Here is a 9,513-nt window from a genome sequence, read left to right on the forward strand (position 1 = left end):
GGGCGTATTTTGTGCTATGGCCATGATAACAATAATGCTTTTGATCCTGGGTGTTTTGGCCTGTAGCTCCACTGTTAGTTCAAAGATGCCTGGAGAACACTTAGATATAGTTTCAGAAACTGAAAGAGATACAGACTTAACAATCAGCAAATGGATGTTGTCCTCTGTGTCCTTACTTACAATACTCACAGTGCAGGTTGAGACTCCAGGTGTCAGCCCTAGGCCTGATAAATTAATATAACTTAAGCTTTTGAAATTCTCTCCCTAGAAGACCCTGTGTGTCAATAGCCAACCCTCAGCAAAGCTGCTGTGGAATTTAGTAAAAGGAAAACAGTACAAGAGTTCTTAACAATACTGTTATAAGTTTATGACTATCCTCTAAAATTAGTAGATCAATGTAAGAGTTCTTATCAATGCTGTTAAAAGTTTACTGCTAAAAGACAATTACTTTTCTCTAAACTCAGTAAACCAAATCTCTGGTACACTGACCACAAGCAGGCCAAAATAAGTGTTTTTTTGATCTCATGCTTCAAAGGAATTACTGACATTTTTATAATATGTCTGTAAATTGCGACCAAAGATCTGTTCCTTGAACTTTCTGTATAAATACCCAATACTCTAAAGTAAAAATAGCAGCAGTTGCAAACATCCTCGAGTGTGTTAGTGTCTGTCTGTCAAACCAAAGCCACTCCTGACCTGGTTATCTGAGTTTTAGTCCCCATGCAGACCCATAACCCACTGACAAGTCTGTAGAATGAGGTGTTATTGGACAGGTTGTACAGGAACTTCCAACTGTCAGGAAATAAAAGCAGGTACCAGATCAAAAAGATGATAATTTTCTTTCTCTCATCAGAAAGCTTGGTCATTGCTCTATAACTGTAGGAGTTTTATTCCTGAACCTCATAAAAACCACTTAACAAACGCAAAATTATAAAAAGACTATTCTTCATGGAAAGTTGAAAATTTAGAGAGGAATGGAGCTAGGAAGATTTTTGTGTATGACCACTACTGCTAGCCAGCACATCTTACTCAGTGAGCAGTTTTAAACAATCTGCATTATTCAAGAATTCAAGCTTTGTAAGACCCTCAGAATGAGGAGTCTCCCAGTTTCCGTCGGTATCCCCAAGAACTCAATGTCCAGTCCAGTTGCTGCAACATGCAAGAGGCTTTACTGAACAGGAAACATTTGTGCAAAGGGGCCCCTCCAGCATGCAGACTAGTGAGAAGCCATCTCCCCACTTCACCGGGCACAGGTGTTTTTAAAGGCAAAACCCGCAAGCTTAGGGAGGGGGTGGGACCCTCTGTCCATTGAGTACATGACCCTTTGAGGCTGGTCTCCCTATTAGGGTCAACAGACCTTAGGGCCTCAGGGTGTGCTAATTAATCTTGTCTGGGCAAACCGGAGGTGCAGTTATCTCTTTGCTTCTTAAGGACCCCATTCACCACCTGCTGACTCACAAGAAAGGAGGGGCAGTGTAAATTCTTGGAATCTTGTTTTCTCAGGGCCTTGTGAGGGTAAGTTAGCAGATTCCAAGGAACAGATATTGCTAGGGGTTAACTTTCCAGGTTAGTATGTCCTTCATTTAAAGTGGGGCGTTTCTCTAACTTTACTTTTTTGTCTTTCACGCCCTATATCTCTAGAGAGTAAGTTCTAGTACTCTGATCTACAAAGCACCCCACCCAGAACCCGCACTTTCGCCACCCTGTGTCCTACTGCGCCCACTGCTCCACTGGTCTGGTTGAGCACTGGGACAGAGAGCGGGTCAAAAAAAAACACCTCCACCTCCGGAAAATTTCTTGGACCTGCTTTGAAAATACTGGACCCATCTATCCCACTGGAGCAACCAGTGTGCCCGCCTGCCTGATGTTTATCCGTCATTACTGAGGCTCTGCCGGGGGAGAGACCTCCTAGAGTGACTGGAACAGACAGAGTTACAGACAATGAGCACCTCTCACAACTCTGTCCCCAGGAACTCCTTCTCAAACACACGGTTCCGGGACTGTCCCCTGCACCACTCACAAGCGGCTGCGATCTCAGGACTTCCGCCTTCCGGTCACGAACTAAAGCTTCCGGTTCGTGGCTGTCAGTGTCCCCGGAAGACACACATGGAAAACATGCTTCTAGTTCCACCCGGCCAAACTGACACACGATTCCCGCTTGTGAACCAAGGACGTCAGGCTTCCAGTCACTGACTTGAGCTTCACACAAAATGGTCCCCAGGAAAGGTTGCAACGAAGAGATGCACAACTTGAGTTCCACCCGTGAAGTAAACAGGACGGAGTGCGCTGCAGCCTGAGTTCCACTTCCCGCACATTACTTCCGCTTACGGATGGTGCAACATGCGATTCCCTGCCCACCGGGCGGCGATTAAATCGGATCCGCTTTCGGCCCAGGACGGGAATTGATCGCATCGGACATTGCGGGCCAGATAGGAAACGCCTTAAGGGACGGGACTAACAGGTCCAAGTGAACAGGTCAGAAACGGCTGATTCCGACCGCAAAAGAGGCAGCACAGAGCATATTCCCTGTCACTCATCGAGGCGGTAGGTGGGACTTCCGGGTGCGGCGAACAGGGCAGAAACAGAGATCGCAACCCTAGCTCCGTGCACCCCTCTGGTTTTCGCTGTTTCCCTGTTCATGCCACGGTTGGCAGCAGGGTTCCTGTTGCCGGGGAAACCGGGGTGGGACTTCCGGCAACATGGTAAATCGGGGCGGGACTTCTGCGCGGGAGCATTGACCAGGAATTAATGACTTAGAGAGGTTCCCAGGGGATGGGCGGTGTCACGGGAGCCGTGATGTCAGAGGAGTTACAGGAGTGGCCTGTAGGGCACACAGCTGTCAATCAAACACCTGTCATCCAGTCATTCATTCACTCATTCATTCATTCATTCACTCAGCCACTCATTCATTCAATCACTCATTCATTTAGTCATTCATTCATTTATTCAGTCATTAATTCATTTACTCAGTCATTCACTCATTCATTCAGTCATTCATTCAATCATTCATTCATGTAGTCATTCATTCATTGATTCAGTCATTAATTAGTTCATTCAGTCATTCATTCACTTATTCAGTCAAAGGTTACTCATTCATGAAGTAATTCAGTCATTTCAGTCATTCATTCATTAGCTCATTCATTCATTCATACATTCATTCATTTACTCATCCATTCAGTCATTAACTCATTAATTCATTGTACAATCATTCATTCATTGAATCACTTCTTGTGTGTGCTGGAGGTGGGACTTGCGGTCCCTGAGGCTAAGGCTCTGACATAGACAGGCAGTAGGCAGGATTTCCTGTTTCCTTTTACCTACACTGTAGCCCATGGTCATCTTGAACCCCGCCGTCTTTTTTGCACACCCAGGGGCAGGAAATAAGTTCCATCATCTCAGAGGAACCGGAATTGGTTGTCTCAAGCCAGAAGTGGACAATTTCTGGTCCCTCTCAAAACGGAAGTGAACCCCCCAGACCGGAAATGTGCCATTCTTTCACCATGGAGCTGGTTCCACTCACCAGGCTGCTGCAGGGGAAGAGGGTGGTGCTGGCGAGCAGCTCCCCGAGGAGGCGGGACATCCTGTCCTCCATGGTGACTTCCAGGGGCAGGGCCTGCTCTGGGATTGTCAGCTGTGACTTCCAGGGGCGGGGGCTGCTGTGACTGACAACACACCACCCCCCAGGGCCTGCAGTTCGAGGTTGTACCCTCCCATTTCCAGGAGTCCCTGAAGAAGGCGGGGTTTCCAGCTCCGCCCGAATATGCCTGGGAGACAGCTAAGCTGAAGTCGCTGGAGGTGGCATCGCAGCTGCTCAGGGTGAGGACAGCCCCATCCCTTCTGGTCACGTGGTAGACCACACCCCTTTCTTTCAAGGCCCCACCCATAAGCCTGCCCCGCCCTCTGCCCTTTAGGACCTGCACCCGCCTGATGTCATTCCAACACCCTCCTGGTGAGTGAGGCCCCACCCTTTCCGGCCCTGCCTGCCCCGCCCCTCACTGACCCGGCCCCTTGGCATCTGGTCCCGCCCACTGCAGGCCATGGATGGAGTCATCCTGGAGAAGCCAAAGGACAAGGATGATGCCTACAGGATGCTGCACATGTGGGCGGGGCCTTAAGGGGCGTGGCAGACACACCCAGGGCAAAGTGGGCGGGGCCTCTGCATGGAGCTCCAGCCTCTGCCCACCCTAGCCCCGCCCCTTGCCAACCACGCCCTGTCCCGCCTTTCCTGGCCCCGCCCAGGCTGAGTGGCCAGCAGCGCGGGCATGGCCATCTTGAGGCCACTGTGGGGGAGGCGGCCTCAGGAGCCAAGTTCCACATGCCCAGAGGCCCCAGATGCGGAAGCGGACCCAGAAGCAGAAGCAGAAGTGTCACTGTTCCACGAAGAGACCCGTGTGACATTCTCGTGGCTATTGGAGCCACTGCTGTGTGAATACGTGGAGAGCTGGGAGCATCTGTGAGTGGGTGCAGGGTGGGGTGGGTGGGGTTAGGGTTAGGAAACCTGGAAGTGAGGCCTGAAAAGGAAGAGCTGTCCCTGGCGGGCGTGGGTGTGGCTGAGCATGGCATCTGGTGTGACCTCGTCCCTGCCTTGCACCCAGGGACAAGGCTGGCGCCTACGGGCTTCAGGCGTGGGGTGGTGCCCTAGCAGAGCGTGTGGAAGGGGATTTCTTCAATGCTATTGGGTTTCCACTCAACCGCTGCATGCGTGAGCTGGCTGCCATCTTCCCGGATGTGGGACCACACCTCCCTGTCAGCCAGCGTCCGGCCACACCCCAATAATGAGGATTGTAGATGGAGAGTATGTGAGTTACTGTCCGGGCGGGAATTCTGGTGAGAGAGTGACTGAAGGGGCGGGACTTCTGGTGAGTTTGTGAAGCAGTGACCCATTTCCCATGATGCCCTTGGTGCATTGTGTTTGATTGACAGAGCAAGCTTCCCTCAAGTGCATCACTTCCCAGTGCTAGGACACAGGACATGGGGTGAGGTGTGTGGAGGCAGGGTTATGGGACAGGACCACCAAGGGGAGTACACCTAAACCCTCCCCTGTGGCCCTGCCCCTCCTGATGCCCCGCCCTGACCATCTCCATGGGCCCTGCCCTTTCCCCCACTGGGTCCTGCATGAGCATCTTCACCATCAGATGCCTGTGATGGACATTTGACATCAGGAGCAGGGTCAGGGGAGGCCCCACCCCCTGCCCGCACTCTGATTTGCATATTCAAGAGCTGCCTGGAGACTCAGAAGACATCAAGTCCAGAAACTTCTGGGGTTAATTTGCATGGCCACACCTCCAAATGACCTAACCTGCATGTATTTGCAGGTCAAAGTCCCAAACAGATGGGAATACTTGCATTCATTTGCATAGCAAAAGCATGCAAAGCAGCACAAATTTGCATACTCAAATGTGAAGCCCCAATCAGACTTCCAGATTTTCAGGCACTGTGCTTATTTGCATAATCAAAATTACTAGTGCATCCTTTACGGAACAGTTTAGTTGCCTCATTTGCATATTTAAATGAGTGGCAGGTTTTTACTGCTAAGCATCAGGCCCCACCCCTTCAGCACTACCCTAGCTCACCTGTCCCCTACCCCGAGGTCACAGTGTCCAAGGTCACAATCAATGACCCTCTCCAGGCCCTGCCCTCAACCACACCAGGCCCTTCCCCACTTTCTCTCCTAGGGTCCCCGAGGGCAGGGCCTGGGTCTGGGTATTACCTATGGTGCAGACAGGACTTGGTCCGGGCAGTGACATCACAGGAAATTGTGACTGTGAGCAGGAAGTGCCCTCCTTCCCTACCCTCACCATCTCCACCCCCAGCTGGGCATGTCAGGAGTCTCCTACCAAACTCTTAGGTTACCAAGCAGCAATGCTAGGACCCAGAGGACGGTGGCCATGGTGAGCAGGTTATGAGAGTAAAAACCATGAAGATGATGAGTGGGGCCCCTGTGACATCACAGAGCTCACCCCTCCAGGCCCTTGTAATGTCAGTCACCACATACCCTGCCCCTCCAGCTGTCAATCACTACAGACCCCACTTCCTGCCTCTGGGCCATGAGGTTTGCTGAGGGTGTGATCTACAGGCTGACTGGGCGGGGACATGTCAGCTATCTTTATAAAGGTAGAGGGGCAGGCTGCGAGCCGAGGGCTGGATTTCCTGGCAAGGGAAACCTGGCAGTAGAGACTCAGGTCAATCATCAAGGGTGGGGCATGACTTCTGCTCGCAGATCACAGCCAAGGCTGACTTGAGCCAAGGCCATCAGGAACTTTTGTAACTGCTGTGGCTGGGACTGCATTTCCCAGCATCCTATGCGGCCGCTTACTGCTTCGCTGCCCAGAGACTTCTGGGTTTGGATGTTCATGTCCAGGACTGCATTTCCTAGCATCCTGTGCGGTCGATTCCTGCCTTTATGCCCAGGGATTTCCGGTTTTCATCTGTACCGGCCAGGGAATGTAGTTCCCAACATGCTCTGTGGTGGCTTTCTGTTTTTCAGCAATGAAACTTCCAGTTTGTAGTTTTTGGAGGCCCAGGACTCCATTTCCCAGCATTCTCTGTGGCCACTTCCTGCTTCCCTGCCCAGGGACTTCTTATTTTCATCTTTGGCAGCCAAGGACTATATTTCCCAGCATGATTTGTGTCCGCTTTTCTATGAATGGACTTCCGGTTAAAAACTTTGGGGTCCAGAACTGCACTTCCCAGCATGCTGTGTGGCTGCTTCATTCTTTTCTCCCCTTGACATTCTCTTCTGGACTTCAAGGCCCCTAACTACAGTTCCCGGCATGTGCTGGGCTTGTTTCGATCTTTTCAGTTCCTAAACTTCTGGTCTCTGAGGCTCCAGGACTCCATTTCCCAGCTTCCTGTGGTGCCGCGTCCTGATTTTCAGTCCTGAAATTCCACCATTTAAAGGCACATAATAATTTAGAACTATTTGAGACTTAGAACAGTTGAATTTAAGTTGTATGAAGTTAGCTTACATTTACATAAAGTTAAGTTGAAATCGAATGTACAGATATATTATTCAGGACTGGGTAAATTGAGAAGGACAAGAGTGTGAAGCTATGTATAACATAGTCAGAGAGAAAAGATATTACAAAGAATAAAAGGCAAACGGTAAATGACTTACAGGTTCTGTTGGTGGCAGAAGCTGGCTAGACTCTTTCTGCCTAGATGGCTGATGTAGCAGAAAGAAGAACCATGGTGGGTAAAACTAGGCCACATGGTCAAGATGGTGGCTGCCATAAACATATTCCCAACAGCTGAAAGAAATCGTAAAGTTTTGAGATGTAATTTTGTCTTGAGCAGATGCTGCCTCAGCCCAGCCCACCATGCTGAGACAGGTTGCAGCTGGGGCAGGCAGGAGAATTTGAGCGTGCCAGGAAGAGAACCGAAACAAGTTTAGGGAAAGAGATTGTTTAGCAGAGATATTAAAAAAAACGCCTTCCATCTATCTGTTCCCTGGCAGTAATTTGAAAGATCCCATAAAATATCGGGATCTAGAGAGCCGTTACGTGGCCAATTTGAATTATTTTCTAGGGGATATCTAGGCTACTTTTCAGTACAAAGGTAAATAAGTCTGGGTGACTTTACAAGTGGCATTAAGTGAAAGGGTTTTAAATTTTCTATCAGGCATCCCAGTGGAGTGGTGGGGGATATTTCCTTGGTCGGTTAATTCCCCATGGGTGGAGTGAAAGTGACCATGCAGTCTTGAAACTCATCAGCCCAAGAGTGTGGCCACATGATTCGCGAGAATGGCAGAGTGTTATTCGAAGCTCCTTAGCCCGAAAAGGTTGCCAGGACCAACAGAGGCCGGAAATACTCAGCAGTCTGAGAGCAGAGCCGATATACCACACTGGGCAGTATGTCTTCCACCCATGGAATGTACCTGACCTTAAGGAATTGGGTTAAAATGTAAAAGGGTACCTTACCTAATTGAAGCCTGTGTGGGATGGTATTTCCAGTGAACGAGGGGGGGGGATGGTGGTGGAACGCTGGTATCTGAAACAAGATCCTGAGTGTTTCTGGCTGGCTGCCCACCAGCAGACAGCTGTCAGTGACCCTCACGTAGAGCCTGCCTGGGTTTCGGCACCAATGTTGTTCTTTTGCTGTGCAGCTAATGCCTAAGAAACACAAACGCGAGACTCAGCGCCCACGTGGAGATTGTTGAGAGAAGGGAGAGAAAGAGGGGGTAGCTGGTGGCCAACTGAAAGCAGGAGAGAAAGAGGGGGGTGTGGGGCACTTGCTTTAAAAGGGTAGGCTTGCACATGTGTAACTGAGTCCTCTGGCTGCCAGGTAAACCTTGAGCTGTCAGGTAAAGCTGATGTAGCAATGACATGGCCATGAGGGTCCCGCCCATCTTCAGGGTGGGGGGGGTCAAATGGCTGCTAGTTCCTAACAATCAGATTACTAAGCGGAGTCACTATTTAGCTACACATGTAGTTAAGTGTAAGCCACTAGTTAGCCACAAACTAATCCACTAGTTAGCCACACATACTAGCTCACTAGTACCCACACACACCATGCCACTTGTTAGCCACATACTTAACTCACTATTTAGCCACACATATGAAGTCACTAGTTAGACAAACACCTAAATCAATAGTCAGCCCCACACCTATGTCACTAGTTAGCCACAAAAACTAAGCCACAAGTACATCACACAAATAAAGTAGTACTTAGCCCCACACACTAAGACAGTAGTTAATCATACACCTAAGTTACTATTTAGCTACATCCCTAAGCAGTAATTAACCACATCGACTAAGTCACTAGTTAGCCACAAAGCTAGGTTACTAGTTAGCCACAGTCTCTATGTCTCTAGTTAGTTACACACAATATATCACTACTTACCCACCCATACTAAGTCACTAGTCAGCCACACATCTAATTTACTAGCTAGTCACAAACACCAAAAAAATAGTCAGCCACACACACACTGAGATAGTAGTTAGCCATGCACCTATGTATTTCTATGTATTTAGTCAACTACACACAAAAGTCACTAGTTAGCTACCAACACTAGGTCACTAGTTATCCACACACATTAAATCAGTAGTTAGACACACACACTATGTCACTAGTTAGACACATACTAAGTCTGTCTAAAAGAAAAACAGCTCACACTAAGGTGGTCCCAGGACATGGGAATCAGGCCTTTATTCCCAGCAGCAGGGATTTGGAGATAGGAGTGACATGGCTGGACAGAGAGAGGAAGATAAGGTAGAGGAGTGAGTAGAGCATGCTGTGAGATGATTTTGTTTGAGAAGTTAGTCTGAGGGATTGAAGCGATAGCAGTCAATCTGAGTAGGCAGTGTGAGGGCAGGAACACATCGCTTGTCTGAGAATAGGTAGAGATAACAACTCTAGTAGCCAGATACTCTGAATCTGTGATCCTTCAATTTTCACCTTCCCCTCCCTGTCAGATTACTGTGAGTTTTTATTATTAAGATCTATTAGAACTTGTGCTGGAAGTGATGATCTCTCTGTGGAGATGTGGTATTTCAAAGTCAATAGAGGTAAAAA

Source organism: Phodopus roborovskii, unplaced genomic scaffold, assembly GCF_943737965.1.
Source record: "Phodopus roborovskii unplaced genomic scaffold, PHOROB, whole genome shotgun sequence".
Lineage (NCBI taxonomy): Eukaryota > Metazoa > Chordata > Mammalia > Rodentia > Cricetidae > Phodopus > Phodopus roborovskii.